At 37.7% G+C, this 19,114-nt stretch overlaps 1 protein-coding gene across 13 annotated transcripts in view; it reads right to left on the reverse strand.

Annotated features, from left to right (window-relative positions):
• TRPM3 (transient receptor potential cation channel subfamily M member 3) overlaps positions 1-19,114 on the reverse strand; it is a 401,802-nt gene that overhangs the window by 227,684 nt on the left and 155,004 nt on the right. The gene's annotated exons all lie outside the window — the stretch shown is intronic.

Genomic DNA, 19,114 nt, shown 5'->3' on the forward strand with positions numbered 1-19,114 from the left:
TCTCCTAAAACTCTGTCTGAGTAATCATCGGAGATGTGTCATTATTTATTTATTGGAATACACAGTAAAGAAAGGTGATATAATAATTTAATATTCACTAGAGGAGATTCTGAACAAAGGTTTCCTATATGTCTCAGGAGCAACTAATGAAAGAGATGTTTTTTTTCCTATCAGTTGAAAAAAATTATGCAAATCTCAATGCTTCTGGCACGATAAGGAAACAATCTTCCATTCAGGCCTAATGAGGAGTGTGACAATAAAATTTTGCCTGCTAGAAAAATATCAAAAGAAAAAAAGGTCAGAAAATATAAGCAGAATGTACGCTCCACAAAAAGTAGCCAAATATTTTATACTCAGCTACAGCTCAACACAATCAGACCTATGCTCACAAAACAACCAAGTTTACTAGATGGATATTAATATTTGGAAATTGAAGCCAAAAGAGGCAAGTTTCAAAGACAAAATGATAACCTGAGAAAACAACAGTATTTCTATCACAACTAAACTATTATGTGAGGCCAAAGCCAAAAATCTGACTTATATATCTAATGCTACCTAGTAGAGGGAACATCTGAGTTAGAGGCCATACAAAGAGAAAAAAAAAAAAAAAAAAGCAATCTGAATGTGCAACAAAGTGCATGTAACTTAAAAAGACAAGTCATCCAGTTGGAAAAGATGCTCTATAAAAGTAAACCATTCTACACAAAAGCAAATTCTGTACAATAGAAATTTGTGCATTTGTAGAGATTTGCATTCTTACAGCAAGGACGGCAGCCAACTGTCAACTAATGTTACAAATCACAGAATTACATGGGTTGGAAGAGACCTCTGGAGATCATCAAGTTCAACCCCCTCTTCAAGTAGGATTCCTACAATAGGTTGCATGGGAAGATGTCCAGACAAGTCTTGAATATCTCCAAAGGAGACCCCACTACCTCTCTGGGCAACCTGCTTTAGGGCTCCATCACCCTCAATGTAAAGAAGTTCTCTATATATTTGTGTGGAACTTCCTGTGTTCCAGTTTTTGGCCATTGCTCCTTGTCCTATCACTACACACCACTGAAAAGAGTCTGGCCTTATCCAATTGCCTCCTGCACTTTAGATACTTATAATCTTCACATTAAGTTGTCTTATACATGATAATCAAATGAAAATGAGCTCCTTCAAGAGAAGAACGGACCTCATTATGGTCTGTATGGTGATAATAAAGAAGTCAACTGTATCTTCATATGCTATATGCAACCCAATGAACTGGAATCATTGTGAGCCTCCAGTGCAGCATGCAATTAGTACAGCTGGGCTGTCAAGTGATTTGAGCAAAAGCACATCTTACAAATGTGGTGCATGAATAACCAAATACTGCACTTGGCCAGCTGTGATCACAGCACTGTGCCTGTGCTAGACTTAGGGAAAAGAGAACTGAAAATGCATCACTCACAAAAATTGAGTCACATTGTTACTATCATGGATGCCTGCTTGTATTCATTACGGTCAGCGCCCAAGTGAATTCAATACTGCATTTATTTTAATGCAATAAATGAATAAGAATTTTAGAAGCTTAGTAACAAAGTACAATACCATACCTCCCGAACAATAACATCTTTTGATTTGTCAGGTAGATTTGTGAAGCTATTTTTCACCAAAAGCTCAAAGAGGTCATACATTATTTGCATATAAATACATAATATTAGATTACATAAACAAAATAATCCACCACAACCTATCAGATCTGTATGCAGTCCAGAAACAGAGATTGAAAATATAGCGAAATTTGAAAGTGGCCTTAATGTAGCCTATATAATCACTTTCTCTGATCATCCCTCTGTAATTTATGACTTTGATCTGGAATATGTTCAGATATAGCCATGTTTAACAATACCACTAAAATACACTGAGGTAATGCATACCATTCTGGAGAATGACAGCCTCCTCCTTTCCACAGCAATATATCAGATCAAATGAAAATTACAGACTATACCACAAAGAAAACATAATTTATATTAGAAGATGAAAATTCAGGTAACTGAATAAGTAACTGTACCTAGTATTGTACTGTACATAGTAACACAAATTGCATCTATTGAGCAAAACAGCAAAAATAATCGACCTCACAATGAGAAACAAAAGCTGAATCTGCTTTATAAAAATCCAACTTTCAATCTGGCAAGGAGTATTTCCTAATCTGCATTTAATAGTTTATTTTATGTATAAATTTGAATATGAAGTGTACATTTACTATATGAAGAATATATATGTTGGTGTTTATAGAGGTAGCACATGTAATTCAGCATTGCTCTTGTAATCCTTCCTTCTACAGAGTGATTATTTTACCTTAATTTTAGCCAGGAATTTTTATACTTCAGCTTCAAGGAGGAGACATTCCAGTTTGCAATGAATACTGAGGTATTCTTAAACACTTGAACTGATGGAAAGAATTTAAATAGGTACCAAATTAGGTACCATCTGTTTATGATGATGATGATGATTATTATTATTACTACTATTATCATATGGTATAATATGGCATTATTATATTATTATTATGTTATCATTACCAGCTTTTTAAGAAATACGTTGCTATTTATTGTTAAGCAAATACTATTGTTTGTGTTATGTACAAAGGAAGGCAACTGACAGGCCACTTGTTATGAAATTTGCTATCTAATTAAAAAAAGAAAAAGATGCAACAAAAAAGCAAACAAATTCCTTACTTTGGTGTCAGCCCTAAAATCTGCAACTATGGCTTCATTTTCATTTCACTACTCTTATTTTTTCCAACATTATTCAATTAACAGACATATATTGCAATAAAATATTTGTGTCCTATGTAGAAGTAACAGTCTACAAAAGGGTAAAGAAAAAATTCTGAGCAAACACCCTGAATTTATTCTATGTAATTATATAACTTCATTACAGTATGCTGAAAGGATGAAATAAAAAAATGTTACCCACTACCACCAACAGCCAAGAACAGTCAAGGCTGTAAGTTATGACAGTTCATGTTCTCTGACAGGTGAGGTCTCCATGGTGCATGTATATTCCTCTCAGTGAAGTCCCTTGGAGTAGGATTCAGTATCAGCAGATTACCACTCATATTACAGTAGTGTAACAAGACAGTTACTTGCATTTACCAATATAATAGTAACGAGTGTTCCAAAACAAAGACTTAAGAAAATTTAAAAAGCAAACAAAACTGAACAAAGAACAGATCTGCCACCCAGAATGTTTTCTGCCAAAGGGAAGCATTAGGCCAATGCTGGAATATGCAGATGAGTAAATAAACTTTCTTAGAGACCTGAAACACTGGTAATTGTACACTGACAAATATATGCCCACTCTAAATTTATACAGTTTATGTGAAATTGCCCATGACACAGTTGTGGATATTTAGTGATTACAGGAATGAGCTTAACTTTGATTTCTATTCCATCAGAAATAGCAATGCAATTCATCTAAGACCCTACAGAAGCATTGGTTCAGATCAGTGGCTCACAACTAAACAAATCACCTACTGAATCACTAATGTTCCTACATTGTTCCCTTTGATTCTCTTTGGAGATTTCTTAGTCAATTTGTTGGCTAATACAAGGTGAAAACATCTCAAATTGAGAAGATATTACTCTGGGGTCCTACTACTTTTCCTGAGTGTAACTCCAAACATAATTCTGTAAAATAATGAGTAGTTACTAGATGTTTCTTGGTATCTTGCTGCCAATGGGAATAATAGGTACATCAATGGGAATAATAGAAAGCACATCATATTTGAACATTACATAAAAAGCAACTTCAATTTGAATCCAGGATTGTTGGTGTAATGTTGGTATGAACTTTTTTTTTTTTTTTTAAACATAATCAGTACTAGAAGTTCTGTTCTTCATTATACAGAACGCCACGTATTTACTAAGAAAAATAATATTTCTCCAACTCCAACTGAATCCATTCAGAACAACAAACCACATGGTCTGACCTTCAGATTATAGGAGATCATTATTTAGAAATTAACCAGATAACATGGTTAACAAATACTCAGTCCTCATAAATACCTTTGTCATATGTCAAAGGACAGAAACTACAGACCTCAAAGCATTACCACGATCCAAGGCTTCTGAACTGATGAACAACTGCTATGCCATCTGACTGAATATAGCCTCATAAAATTTACAGGTAAATATTCTTGTGTGCTTCAGAAGTGGAAGCATCTACTGGACCTTCTAGCTCTAGAAAGAAATGTAGATATTGCTACTTCAGCATGCTGGATATGATCCCCAAGAATCTAGAGAAGTTGACCACCAGTTTGTACTTTGTTTCCAGATGCCATCACCAGCTCATCTTTCATGTAAAGGAGAAGAAAAGGAAAAACTTTGACCAATTCCAAGTAAAGATGGAAAGAAGAGGAAGAGAAGATAAGTCTTCCAGAGCATCTGAAACCTTCCTGCATCAGAAGGATTGAGTTTTGATATCTCTTATACATAGCAATGAAAAGGATGGAAATTGATGAAGAATTCTTAGGTTCGCTGTGTAAACAGGAGATATAGATTTTATTTTCCTCATCCTTCTATGGCAAAATTAATAACTGTAATTTTGAACTCTTGCATCACCTTCTTCAAATTTCATCCACAACCATTACAAGGCACAAAGTCATAGACAGAACCATGACTAGGAGATGTACAAGAATATTTATGAATACATACAGCTCAGCCAGAGCCCTCTCTACAAGGTAACATTGACAGTTTGTAAGCTCTGATACCAATACTTAAGAAAAAATGCTTACTTTTTTTATTCCAGAAAGATACGATATATCTTAGAAAAGGAATAGCAAAGTTGAAAGTTCATGGAGAATACTCATTTGCATTTTCACTGCAGTAGGAAAATTTTATTCTGTACATATCACTAATCACTGCTTTACATTCAGTGGTGACAGCCACAATCTAAAGGTGTACTAGAATCTAGTTAATCCTCATATTTATATGTATCAGTACATTCTGCAAGAGGGATCATTCATTCCTTGAAATATTCCACTATATAGTCACTTGCAGTGTAAATTCATTGTAACATATAATTCAGTTCTTACAAACTCGTTTTTCCAAAATACACTTTATTTGAGTGTAGAAATAACAGTATAAATAACAGTACTTACATTGCCTAACTAAAGAAAATGATGAAGATATAAGGGAACTAATGAAATGGTTTACTAAGTTCTATTAAATTCTTATATGAAGAAAATACAGATAAGCAACCAATTCAAATGAGATTAGAAAGACTCTCTTGGGGGTTTTTTCTTCCCTCCAAAAAAAAAAAAATATATATATATATATATATATATATATATATATATCTTTGATCACCATTGCATCTCAGTGCAGTTTCTCAGTGGCCCTGAGCACATCCACAATCTTTGACTGCCCTGACCTGCCTGAAAACATTTTTCTGTGTAGTTCTCTGCTGCAACCTTTTCGCCAGCTCCTCAGGGTTTGGCTACCTTTAATTGGGACCAGGTCTGACAGAGGCAGGTCACAGCCTTGTAGTCTTTTTTAACACCTCCTGCTCCTACTGCAAGCCCTATCTCTAAATCTACGTGTACAAACCTGGAGCAGTTCTCTGGAAACTGTGACCTTGTGTCTGTGGTCATGGTTCATAGTAAGAAGGATGAAGCTGTTTGTGAAAATCAAATGGCAGCAATGTTCCCATAATAGCTCAGGTAGGATAGAGGCCATTTCAGTAGAGATGACCAGGGCTAAGCTGGGAGATCTGACTCCAATGGTTTTGTGACCACTGAATTTGCCCAGGGGGTGCCAATTCCTACTGTGCTATGACCTGCATCTACAACTGCCCCTGCCACCCAAAGGGAACCTATGACACATGAAGGCCTGGACACTTTCACCTATCACTTTTGCTGGCATAGATACAAGCAGCATATCCTTATTGTTAACACTAAGGCAATCAGGATTCTTGTGCTCTTCTCTCTGGGAAGGAAATAACCAAAGCCTGAATACAAAATCCTGCTTGGGGGCTTTTAGGGTTCTTCTTTCTATCTCTCTTCATAAGGACTTATCAAAAACAGTTCTGCCAAAGAAATGACTTAGAGATTTTCTGTGCATCACTGTGCATAAACAAGTATTTGATTTGAAATGAACTAGGTCACAGATAACAAACAGCTTGACAGCAAGTAGCTTATAGAAATTGCTAGCTCAACAACTAGCATGCTAAGGAGTAACAGACACAGTGGCTGTACAAACTTTCTGAAAACTGCCTGTTGCTACAAGTTTATACAGTGTAGCTATATATGTATGCAAGCTATATGGCAACATGCATGGCAATATAGCTTACATACAGAAAACTAGAAAAAATATTTCCTCTCCACTTTCCCTTCCTTTGGTTGAAGAAACCCATGCAGCAGCTCACTGACCAACCTCTGCCACACTCGTTACAACATGCCCACAAATTTCAGGTTTGGGTGTCAATGAATCACAAGATTGGAAAAGACCTACAAGATCATCCAGTCCAACTGTCCTCCCATCACCACTGCTACCACAGGCTAATAAACCATATCTCATAGCTCCTCATCCAGATGCCTCTTGAACACTGCTAGGGACAGCAGCTCCACCAGTTCCCTGGGCAGCCATTCTAGTGCCTGACCACTCTCTGAGAGAAAAAGTTTTTCCTGATATCTAATCTAAACTTCCTGTGGCACAACTTGCAGCCATTTCCTCAGGACCTGTTTGTTGCCTGAGAGAAGAGGCCAAGCCCCTCCTCATCACAACCTCCCTTCAGGAAGTTGTAGAGTGCACTGAGGTCACCCTTGAGCCTCCTCTTCTCCAGGCTAAACAATCCCAGCTCCCTCAGCTAAGACTTGTGCTCCAGATTCCTCACCAGTTTTGTAGCCCTACTCTGGACATGTTCCAGGGCCTCAGTGTCTTTCTTGCAATGAGGGGCCCAAAACCAAACACAATATTTGAGGTGTGGCCTCACCAGAGCTGACTTCAGGGGGATGGTTACCTCCCTGCTCCTGCTGGCCACACTATTTCTAATGCAGGCCAGGATAGCATTGGCCCTCTTGGCCACCTGGGCACACTGTCAGCTCATGTTCAGTCAAGAATTGACCAACACCCCCAGATCCTTTTCCTCTTCACAGTCATCCAGCTACTCAGCCCCAAGCCTATAGTGCTGCATGGGGTTATTGTGGCCAAAGTGCAGGACCTAGCACTTGGCCTTGTTGAACTGCATCCCATTCACCTCAGCCCAGCAATCCAATATATCCAGGTCCCTCTGAAAGGCCTTCCTACCCTCAGGCAGATCGACACCACCTCACAACTTGGTGTCAACTGCAAACTTACTAAGGGTACACTCAATTTCCTCATCCAGGTCATCAATAAAGATATTAAGATGGGCCCCAGTACTGACCCCTGGGAGACACTACTTGTAACAGGTCATCAGCTGGACTTAACTCCATTAACCACTACCTGCTGGGCACGGTCCTCTAGCCAGTTCCTTACCCAGAGAAGGGTATACCTGTCCAGGCCATGGGCAGCCTGTTTCCCCAGGAGAATACTGTGAGAGACCATGTCAAAGGCTTTGCTGAAATCTAGCTAGACTACATAAGCAGCCTTTCCCTCATCTACCAGTCTGGTCTCCCAGTCATAGAAGGAGATGAACCTGTGCTGGCTGGGCCTGATCCCCTGGACACAGTGTGATCCTACTGAAGGTGATTTGCTCCATAACTTTCCCTGGTACAGAGGTCAGGCTGACTGGCCTGTAGTTCGCTGGTTCCTCCTTACAGCCCTTCCTATAGATGGGAGTCACACTGTCAAGCCTCCAATCCTCTGGGATGTCTCCAGTGCTGCTGGTAGATGGCTGAGAGCAGCTCAGCAATCACCCCTGCCATCTCCCTCAGCATGCTAGGATGGTGTCCATCCAGTCCCATGGGCTTGTGACAGTCCAGACGGAGGAGGAAAGTAGGCAGTGTCCCTACAGCTGGATCCAGTACCTATATGTGGTCTTATAGAGAAGTTTGCTTCCATTGGCCACTGCTGGCTACATTCCTGATGCACTGCAGGATAAATCTGACCCTCTTTGCTGCAAGAGCCTACTGCTAAGGTCCTTCCATCATAACCTCCAGCTACCATCACTGTTTCTAAAATTAATGATTTTAATTCTAAAATTAATAATAAATTAGCGAACAGGAAAGCACACATACCTATACTGCCTAATCAATTTCAACTCAGACCTGGGACTAGTAATCTGCTATCTATAGAGTGGTATTAGAAAGGAAGATAGCAAACAACAATTAGTAAGAGGATGAACTTAATTAGAATTTGTTAAAAAATCCAGGATGAGCATTGACTTACTAATATGTAAGTAATCCAAACAAGAGGGATAATATAATTTTTGCTGCCTTAAGTATAATGCATTTTAGCATTTATGTATTCACAGAGTACTCAGATCATGTATCAGCTACCTGAATTAATTATGGGTATTTCATTCCTTACTGCATTCTTCTTTTTTTTTGTACTGAGCCAAATGCATTATGATATACTACCCATGGCCTCCCAATGAGCTAGAAGACACTTCATAGCAGGAAGTAAGTGTTTTAATGACAGCCACTTTGAGTACTTGAGGAAGATCTCAAACCTGAGATTGAGAATCACAGCCTATTGCATCATGGAAGCACACAATAGGAAATCCAGAAAAACCTAAAATGCAAATGGTGCAGTTTTGGTACAGACATACTATAAGATTAACATTTTAGCAATTTTGTGTTTTTCAGCTGTAGAAAAAACAAGCTAACAGGCTATGACAGACTTTTATTTACAGAGAATGTTGCCAGAGCAGCTTATGAAAAATTAATCCACAGTCAAAGAATATTAATTTTGATCACACAAAAATAAAGCATTATAAAGCAAATTTGAGAATATTAATGCTAGTTTTACTGACCATGATACCTAACAGATACTTCGAAACTGGGATTTTTATTCTGCTTGACACTTCCTTCTCGACTGTACACATACATCCACTGCATTCTATAGAGTTTTTGCATGAGGAAGGGATGCTATAGAAGAAGAGACATGCCAGCTTAGTTCAGATGGTGTTGCCCTAATAATTTTGCTTTTGCTGAGGTCATAGAAAAAACTAAATCCTAGAACTGAGGTCCAACTACCATATCAGCTAGACTTGAGCCACGTGTGTGAAAGAATTGTTCCGGATGTGAAATGACTTCAGTCTTTCAGATAGCAAGTGATATGAGCAGAATTAGGGTCTAGATGACTGCCACAAAGAATCTGGAAGTAATGCTGTATTAAGTGAGCACAGAAGGAAAGAAATAAAGAATACTCCATAAAACAAGCCTAAAGTAGAAAACTTCACTTCGCAGTTCCAAAGACTAGACACATAAACACGGTTTAGCTGTTGCTGCCATGAATCCTCAAAGGAAATGAAATAAACATTTGTTTCTATGCTATTCTTCTACTCAAGTAAATTAACGTTTTTTTCTTCAGTTACTCATTTATTTTACAATATGAAGTAGTTTCCTAGAGCTTTTTTTCCTCCTCATTTAATTTAAGGGGAGTGTGGACTTAAGGATTTGAGATTTAAAAAAAAAAAAAAAAGAAAAAAAAAAGGCAGCATTAGTTAAGCACACTATTTGCAGCAGAAATGCCTGAATGTATGCCCAGTTTTAAATGAAAATAAAAGAATGTACATTATACATACATTAGTCTATTACAGTGTTTCTGCTTCAAAGTTCAAACTCTGATATCTGGCAGGTAAGTTTTGTGCCAGTGAAAGTGTTTCCATTGACTCAGTTGGATTGCAGACGAGTCCCAAATAAATTAATGAGAGTTACTTGTGCTAAAATATTTCAAGGTGCTGAGATGTTAATTTTATCATATAATTTGATGCAAACAATTTTTTCAGTTTCAGTACTTACTTAGACTTCCTATAATAGCCACCTTCCCAGAAAACTGCAGTATTGGGTGAATACGTATTTCTTCTAATTTGTTCCAGCTCGAAAGGCATCTATTTTATCAGGGGATTTTTCAGCAGAGCGTGAGAATTTCTGAACATTAAATAAAAACAGAAATTTGCACTACTTAAGAAACAAAGGTAATAGAAAGAAAGGAACTCATCCTTGTATGTTAGCAATAGAAGTCAGCAGCTTCTTAGCAGAAGCAATCCTCTGAACAATTTAGTATTCCCATCTTGAATAAGCTAAAGCTCCCAGAGTTATCATTAATAAGTAACCGAATAGGATATTTTGGGCTTAATAGTTCATATCTTTATCTTTAAATTATTCTTAAATAATCACATATATCAAGATAATATAACCTGATCACGTTTAATTTCCCACTAGGATGTCTGAGAAAACCACATTTTTCCCCTTCCAGATTTGTTTTAGAAGGATAAAATCACCTTTTATTCCAGAGCAGTGTACAGACATGCTACATTTCCTCATATGTATGTAATGGAGGTAGAATATGTATATTTTAAGTTCCATGTCTTCAGAAAGGGCTGGAATGCTGATTTTACCCCACACTGAGTTTTAAAATTTCTTTCATAATGTAACAATTTAAAAACATTGTTCTTGTTACTATGCAAAGAAACAAAAAGAATATTTCTACTGTGAAAAGAAAAAGAGATTGTGCCACCCCAAAACTCTTCCTGAAGACTGACCTTTGGTAGTCACCTCATCTTCTTATAAAATCAGATAAATTAGAAATGTTTGGTAGGCAATTTAACAGAAATGTTACTTAGTGTCTTTGTGAGATACACATGAATGAGGGCCATGATAGCTTTGGTTATGATATCTTCCATTTCCTCATCAACCTCCATTTATAGATCTGAGACTGTTGTGGAAGGTTGAGCAGAAGTCCTTCAGGTTCCAGTGGCCTTTCAAGTACGATTCCTGAAGACTAGAGAAAGAGTGAGCAGGGAGGGAATCTCTGTTCAGCTTCTGTGGTTGAAATAAGAAGAAATAAACTAATTGTCTATGTTGGAAGATGACAAAGAGCCTTATGAAATGAACAGATCTATTAAACTATCCACTTTCCAAACATCACACAGGAAATACTGAAGACAAAAGGCTGCATCCTCTGTGTTTACAGTGGACAAAACAAAGAAACACAGGCTTTAAATGCAGCAACAAAGATTCTGGCAGATAGTCAGAAAAATATTTCTGGTGGCATAGATAGGATCATTGTAAAAGATTTCCTTTGTGGGTTATGCCTTCAGAAGCTTAAATACCTGTGTGAAATAATACATATTGCAGCAGTCCAGTCAGTGGACAGATACAGCAAGCAACTTCTGTGGGTCAGTTATCAGCCTACAGGTGGTAAATCATTTGTCCTCATTACTGCTACTATAATCTGTCACTACCAGTAACCTGTCACTACTGCTTCTTTATGAATACAGGCTAAGCAGTTCAAGGCTTAGCTAGCTGGGAATTATGCAGTTCACAAATGGGTTAGGAGGGAGTTGGGCAGAGATACAAGGAAAAACCAAACCAAACCAAAACAAACAAACAAAAAAACAACAAGAAAAGTGGTTATATTTTGTTTAGGTTTTTACATGCTAACATTGAATGCACAGCCAAAAAAACCAAACCAAAACAACAAAAACCTTATTTATTTATCTATTTATTTATTTAAAACCAAATACAGCATCCCTCATAAGACATTATTACTTGAAGTACTGGACTCAAAAGCTGAACATAGCTGTGTTTGGAAGATGCCTTCTCTGATTCAGAAAGCTTAGAAACATGCAGTTATAGAAAAGCCAATCTGGATATCCCAGGATATCCATAATTAGTTCCCTCAGCAGCAGTTTTGGTCTCCTTCTCCAGCTGTATGCAAAGATGCACTTCAAGACATAGTATGGGAAACTGAAGTGTGATGCTCATAGAATCATAGAATAACAAGGTTTGAAAGGACCTACAAGATCATCTAGTCCAACCGTCCTCCCATTACTGTAGCTACTGCACTACAACAGACCCAGGGGCAACATGACATGAGAATTTAGCAAACCACAGAGATGCTTTCAAAAATGGTATAATTCTGTAGCTAGCAAAATGTGTTGCATCCTCCATGAAGTCTACCTGCAGTTGATCTGTAAGGAATCACGTCTACCCTCTGAATCTATCAACAGCTCAAGAACAATAGGTAATTGAAAGACAAAGCTTTTGCTGCATCACCTTCTCACTAACATAAAATCAGCTTGACGGTTGTTCTAATTACAGCATAAGAATCCTGGTGTTATCTTTGCTTTTTTGGCACCCATAAAAGGCACTTTGTCAGGTTGTTTCATGTCATCACACTGTTTGGGGGGGATAAAAATATTTTCGATGAATTGATTTTATTCTGTGCTTTATTACTGACTTTGACACAAATTTCCAGAGCCCCAAAGGCATTTCTTTTTACACTGTAGCACAGTCTTTTTAGCAGTTCTGGTGGAATAAAACCACTCAGCTTCCCTTTGTGGTCCTGTGGCCTGAATTGCTTGCATGGCACCCTTTCAAACATATGGGACGGTATTGCAGAACAACACTAAAACCTTACATTGTTAACAGAGGATTTTACTAACACATTAGTATTTGCAACATATTGCTTGCATTACTTCTGTACCCAGTAGCATTTACAGTTTTTTTTTAAGTAAAACAAACAGTTCAGAACCAGATTTTTCTTTTTTCTTTCTTCCCCNCCCCCCCCCCCCCCTTTTTTCCTGTTTCACTAATATAAATAAAAAAATGCTAATTATAACTTTAAAAAATGTTTCTGGAGAAAGACCATAATGTCATCTCTCATGCAGAAATTAAGAAATTTCCATTTACTTTCTGATATCTGAGTCTACTGCAGTGTTTCATGCATTCTCAATTCATGCAAAGGCCAGTGGGTGCTGCAGCCATTTGACACCTTCTGTGAGCACTCAAATTTGAAAAAATTTGAGCCCCAGAGAAAGCAAATATCATTTAAGAGTCAAGTGCCTTAGCATGCAGGAAATGTCAGTCTCCTGTCATTAATTTTCTAATGCCTCACCTTCTTTACTTGGCCTACTGGCCACGTAGTACTCCAGAAGGTGAAAACCCACTGTTAAAATCACCAAAATAGACTGTGTACTTACAGAAAGAACAGCCAAACAATACTCATGAAAATCTAGCATTTGCGGGATCCTAATTTTATAAGACACAAGAGTCTCTTTACCTGAGTGCTGCAACAGGATGGCAAACTTAACATAACCTTTCCTGTGTTTTAGAAAAGGACTCTCTCAGTGGTGATGTACGTAGGAAGAAAAAAAGCACACCTTCTTCTCCTATAACCTTTTGGTTTTAAAGAGGAAACAGCATTCACACAGCCATTTCCATCCTGGAAATCTCAACTACTTTTTCTCCATAAGAATTTGGTAGATTACAGCTTTCTTTTAAACTGCATTCAGTGCACTCTTCTGCATATGTGCAGTCCTCTGGAAACTTGACTTCTGCTGCAGCGAGAATGGACTACATGTTCTGTTTCCATCTCTCCCTTTCTTTTATCTTGACTGGGATAAGATGGTTTAATCAATAAGGAAAACTTCCAACAAGCCTTGTTTCATCTTAGATCTGAAACACTTTCTTCCTTTTGAAAAGAAGTGTTACCTGTAAGTTACTCTTTATGCGTGAACATGCCCAGTCAGCACATGAGAAGGACTGGCTCGTCTCACATTTGTTGAGATGACTTCAAGCAGTAAGATATTACTGGGAGCAAGCAGACCCCTATAGCATATTGTCACTTCTTGAGCACCACTGCAAAAACATCTTCATCATGCAGACATTATTTGCTTGAAAAAATGCATAGTTCTAGAGCTAACAGCTGCATAGCAGTGATACAAGCACAGCTGTGCAAAGGTGGCCTGAAGCTACACTGCAATATCCATTACTCTGCTGATTTGAAGCACTAAATGAAGTTCCTGAAAAAAGAAATACAAAACTGCAAAGACTCAGCAATACTCTAGCTGGGAATTCTCTTCCACCATACTTAAATGATGAGATTGATGGCACAGGACCATAGCACCAGTGAAAAAGTAGGGTTGTTTGTTGTGTTTTTTTTTTTAAGCTGGTGATGTACATTTGGGACTTCTAAAGACAAATTGTGAATTAGAATAAAAATACCTACATCTGTAGTAGGAATAACTACAGCCTTCCTGGCAAGAAAACTGAAGGTTGTTAACAAATAATTCTTTTTGGAAGAGGATTCATATGTATTCTCGAAACTCATCTGCCTACTGCATCCCACCATACAGAGAGGTGTGATTAAATTTTCCACTTGCAAATTTACAAGAAAACTGTTACACTGTCTGACATTTTCTACATGGTTATCTTTTAAGCAGTCTGATCCTATGGGCTGAATTGTCATTACTTTCCAGAATTCATCCAGTTCTCCTGAAGGAATTACAGGTGGAAGCTCATTCTTTATTACAGTTTAAGTCTGGAAAGCAGCTAAGTGCAAGGCACAGGTAAGTTACTGCCTTCATTTTATAGTCAGTTTGGTGCATATTACTTTCAGAAACACTTAATGTGCTAACTCGCTTATGATATCAATATGCATTAGGATTCATTCCAAGTACCTCTGTTTTCCATTGGGATTTTGTAAAGTTGCCCTCTCATTCTGTAGCAGTTGGATGTGTGGATATGGTAAATTAGCTGAAAAGATAATCTGAATCAATTCTTAAGCAGTGAGAAATCAGAAGAGCCCACTGCCAACTGGACATCAGAAGACTGGTTAACAGAAAAAAAAATAAAAAAAACTCTTTACAATTTGTCTGCCTTTGTGCTTTTTTCATTGATAATGAGTAAAATAGCATAAAAAGCCAGCCTTTCTATTTCTTAAGTGTATAACACAGTAATACTACTGATTCATGAACACAGCATACAAATCCACTTTAATGTCATCTTACAGAACCGTTTTCTTATCAAAAGCACCTTCCCTGAGTAAAAAAAAAAACTATTCTGTCAGCCCAATAACACTATTTTCCTTTCTCTTTTACTGTGACAACTTCTTACAGTGAAGTGTTCAAAAGCACTGTTTCACAGAGAATGCATCTCATTCTTCCATCATTCTGGAGAAGTAAAATGTTCTTTCATTTTACCAAATCTTTTTTTTTTTTTTTTTTCAAATACCCTGAAATTGAACTGTATTTGGCAATCAAGCAGCAGTGAGACTTCACCAAGTTTCAGAAGGCAGTACGCATGCATTGCCACGCCTAAAAAACCCACTGCGTTTCATCCCAATGAACCACTCTTCAGCTTTTTAGTTTTCTCCAGTCTTCTGAGTTACTTCATGAATTCCTTAGTTCAGTCAAATGTTTCTTGAGCTGAATGAGGGTGCTGCCCAGGTTAAGTAAGTGTTCTTTGTATTTACTGGATAGAGCTGAGTAGTCATTTTTACTGAGTTATAGGCTGGCAAACAATAACCAAAACATTTTCTCTGGTGTTTCTTCTGATTCATTTTGTTTACTTTCAGATCCCTTCCAGATCTCTTGCCTTCCAATACTACTTACTGACATGCAATTATAATTCCCTATAAAAAAACTTTGTTAGACTTACTAATGAAAATAGGGTATGATAATACCTTGGTAATTTGTTGCTATCTGAATATTCAGCACAGTACTTCTACACAGCCACTTCTCTAGATCAGTGTTGTTAAGAACGCTGAACATTACAATCCTTTTATTTTTCAGTCTTGTCTAGTATGCATGACTCACTTCTTGGTCCCTAGAAATGTGTCATTATGTAAGATTGTCTCAAGCAGAAGTGCAATACTGGGAGTCCCTCCTAGGGCACAGAGTAGACTTCCAAGTGAAGTCTTCAGTATAATGTCGTTCATCAATTTTTAATGAGCATACAACATTACTCTAAAATGTCTGTTTTCTCTAAATTCTTCCATTTGGACTTGGCTTCCTTCCTTGCACAGCCATCTCTTCTTCTAACATATGGAGACTCAAAAACTCTCGTTCACCATAAAACAAACAGAAATGTGACTGCCAGAGCTTTCTGCAAATGGACAATGGCACAAAGTGGAGCAGGATTCCTGACAGTTCTTAAGGAATAAATCAGTCTGGGTAACAAGACATGGGCAAACAAACAAACAAACAAAACAAACCAACCAACAAAAAACAAACAAACAAACAAAAAACAACACAGAAGGAAGCTGGAAAACCCAACTCAAGTAGAGGAACAGAAACCTGATGGTCACTATTGGGAAGCCCCATCTGGAAACCAATCATATCACATCAGAAAAATGTTGGTTGCTCACTCTAAGACAAAATCAGCCTCTCAGAACACGTCCTCCAGGCACTTCTTAATCCTCTTATTTCAGATGGGAAGGCATTACACATAAGTTAGCATGCCTTTAAGCGTACTGAGACAACTACAGAAAATACTAGAATGGAATGTGCTATGGAAAAGAATTATTAGGGGGAAAAATGGGACCAGTGAAGAATGAGTTGATTACACATGTTGTAAAAATGCCTTCTAATAGTTTGTTTCAATCTGTACTTCAGATATAACAGCTCCTATTACTCTCCGTGCCTGTTAGAAAAGTAAACAAATAAATAAACAAAGCTACTGAGAAAATAGGATTATAAAACCATTCCTAAACATGAGCGTTTTAGTGAAGGGGTTTAGAACAGAAACACATGCCTGGAAGAAAAGCACAGGGAATTGAGTTAAACAGCTGCTGGGCCTATTGGCATCTGCAAACAATCCTACTTTATTTACATCAAACCAGGTCAGAGACAAATCAACTGTCAGTTCAGGCACCTAAGCACTGCACTCCAGTTCAACAAAAAGGAAGGGCAGAATTTACCTGTTGATTAGCATATTTTATAACTTAATTTAAATCAGTCTTTTGAATCTGTTAATAATAAGAAGTGGGAAGCCTCCACAGAAGTCCTCAATACCAGCATTCATCTAAATACTTCAGTTTGCAATCGCAGATGCTACAATTACTTTATATATTTAATTTTCTTATTCAGAAGACGTGGAATTAATCAAAAAGTTCTTGCTGTTTACTGCTGAGGTCCACATCATACCACAATGATTTTCCCACATGTAAAACCTCTGATTCTTCTCATTTATTACAAATTCAGACAAAGACGTATCCTTGAACTTCATGTCATACAGTTACTGAAAGAATGGAAAAGTCAAAGATATAATGATATTTTATATTCCTTTACTTCATCACATGAGGAAACAGAATTTGGTATAAAGAAGTAAAACAGCTAATAAGAAAATGTGCATATCACGTATAATTTTTTGCAGTTATTCTTTCACTGAGAGATCTGCTAGATGTCTACTAAGGGGTGATCCTGCATTACCCCTTAAAACCTCTAAATCTACTTGGAAATCAAGCAATTGAAATGAACTAAGACCACACCTGCTTTTCCTATGTTTGTGGATTCCAAAGGATCTTTCATCTAGGGGAAAAAGGCAAGCTTCTGGGTTAGTTTTTTTGTGTGTATGTTTTGTGAGGAGAGAAAGATACAAAAGGGAAATAAATACAGACATCCTTCTGACAGGACTGAACACAAAAAATGTTTAAATACCTGGAGGAGAAACATGAAAATACTTACACTGCTTATCTGGTAATTCGCTACCACTGAAATCACTTTTTTTCCTTACCACCTATTTGTGACAGGAGAATTCTCCCAGTTCAGCTCTTTTGGGGAACTGGAACAATGGGGCCCCATTCTTATTGAATGACGCACTTTAAGCACATTAAGCAATAGAAGACAAAGATAAAAGTTGGTATGATAATCTGATTGGGAGCCATGAAGATGCTGTTATGTGCATTTCCCTCTAATCAATCAGCTCTGCTCATCAGCTCAGGAAGGTGCTGGGCTATCTCCTCACTGTGGTCTCTCCCACTCCTCACACAGTTCTCAGTGCAGAGGTTGCCTATCTCTGGCTGTTTGCCCTACTGTTACTCAGTCTGCCAGCTCCACTCCCTGACTGTCCCCAAAGGGTTATAGCAGTAGCTTCAGAAAATCATTTTTAGTCAGCTCTTTTAATAATTAATCATGACGTTCACCCTTAAAACATGTGCAATGAAGAGAAACCATACACAGGGGGCAACATTCATCTGCTAAAAAGGAAACGTTGCAGACTCTTTTGTGATATTGAAGATGTTAATAAAATTCCCACATCTGTGTTATTTCCCTGCCCTCCCACCCTCACCTCCCCCCAAACAAGGAAAAATATGTTTTCTTATATTCATCCGATTCGTAAAATCTGGTTATTGTGATATAGGCTTCTGGTGCAGGGTGGAGAAGAGGAGGGGAGGAAAGCTGGGGGAAAGCATTTTCAAGAGAATCGTACCACCTTCTGATTTGTTCTGTATTACACCTCAGTTGTGTTTTGATTTTTCAGCAGTCTAAGTTAGACCATCTACACTTTGGAGCTGCTCACAAAGTACCTCCAAGCAGCTGTACACTTGGCTTGGAAACAGCAGTATTTTTCTGGGCTAGCCCCTTCCTATTGTAGCATGACAAATACCTGCTATATGCAGCATGGTCACTTGTGCACCAAAAACACAATGACTGTAAAGGTAATCCTAACTGCACTACCATATAGTGCACTGCTGTGCAAATACGCTGCATTAGTAAGGACTGACCTAATTTTGAAGCTATCCACACAAAATCTAGTGGTTATATCAAACACTGTGTTTCGACTCACTACCAGAGCAGCCATGTTTTACCTGGCTGCATATTAATTACAAAGCCAATTAATTCCAATCCCAAACTATCAAGACAAGACGGATAATAAATGGCATGAATCCAGCATTTCAACAAACACACTACTGGTGCAGAAGCCTGACCACATTGTTTAAATTTTCATTGTATAAACTGATTAATCAAGAAGTTCCAAGAACAAAGAAGACCGAACAGTTTAATGCAACCTTTATTTTCCTTCAAAAGTTGACTCATGATATTCTGTGCCCCTGTTCCAAATACCTTTGGAATAAAGGCTTCAGTGGGACATGGAGTAGTAGAGACACTTTGTGCCAAGACCTGGAGCCCTGCACTCTTATACAAATAGCTGCCATCTGAGAAAGCACCTTCCTTCAAAATCGCGCCAAACAAAACCATCATCAGA

The sequence above is a fragment of the Coturnix japonica genome, chromosome Z (genome assembly GCF_001577835.2).
Source record: "Coturnix japonica isolate 7356 chromosome Z, Coturnix japonica 2.1, whole genome shotgun sequence".
In the NCBI taxonomy this organism is placed as follows: Eukaryota; Metazoa; Chordata; class Aves; order Galliformes; family Phasianidae; genus Coturnix; species Coturnix japonica.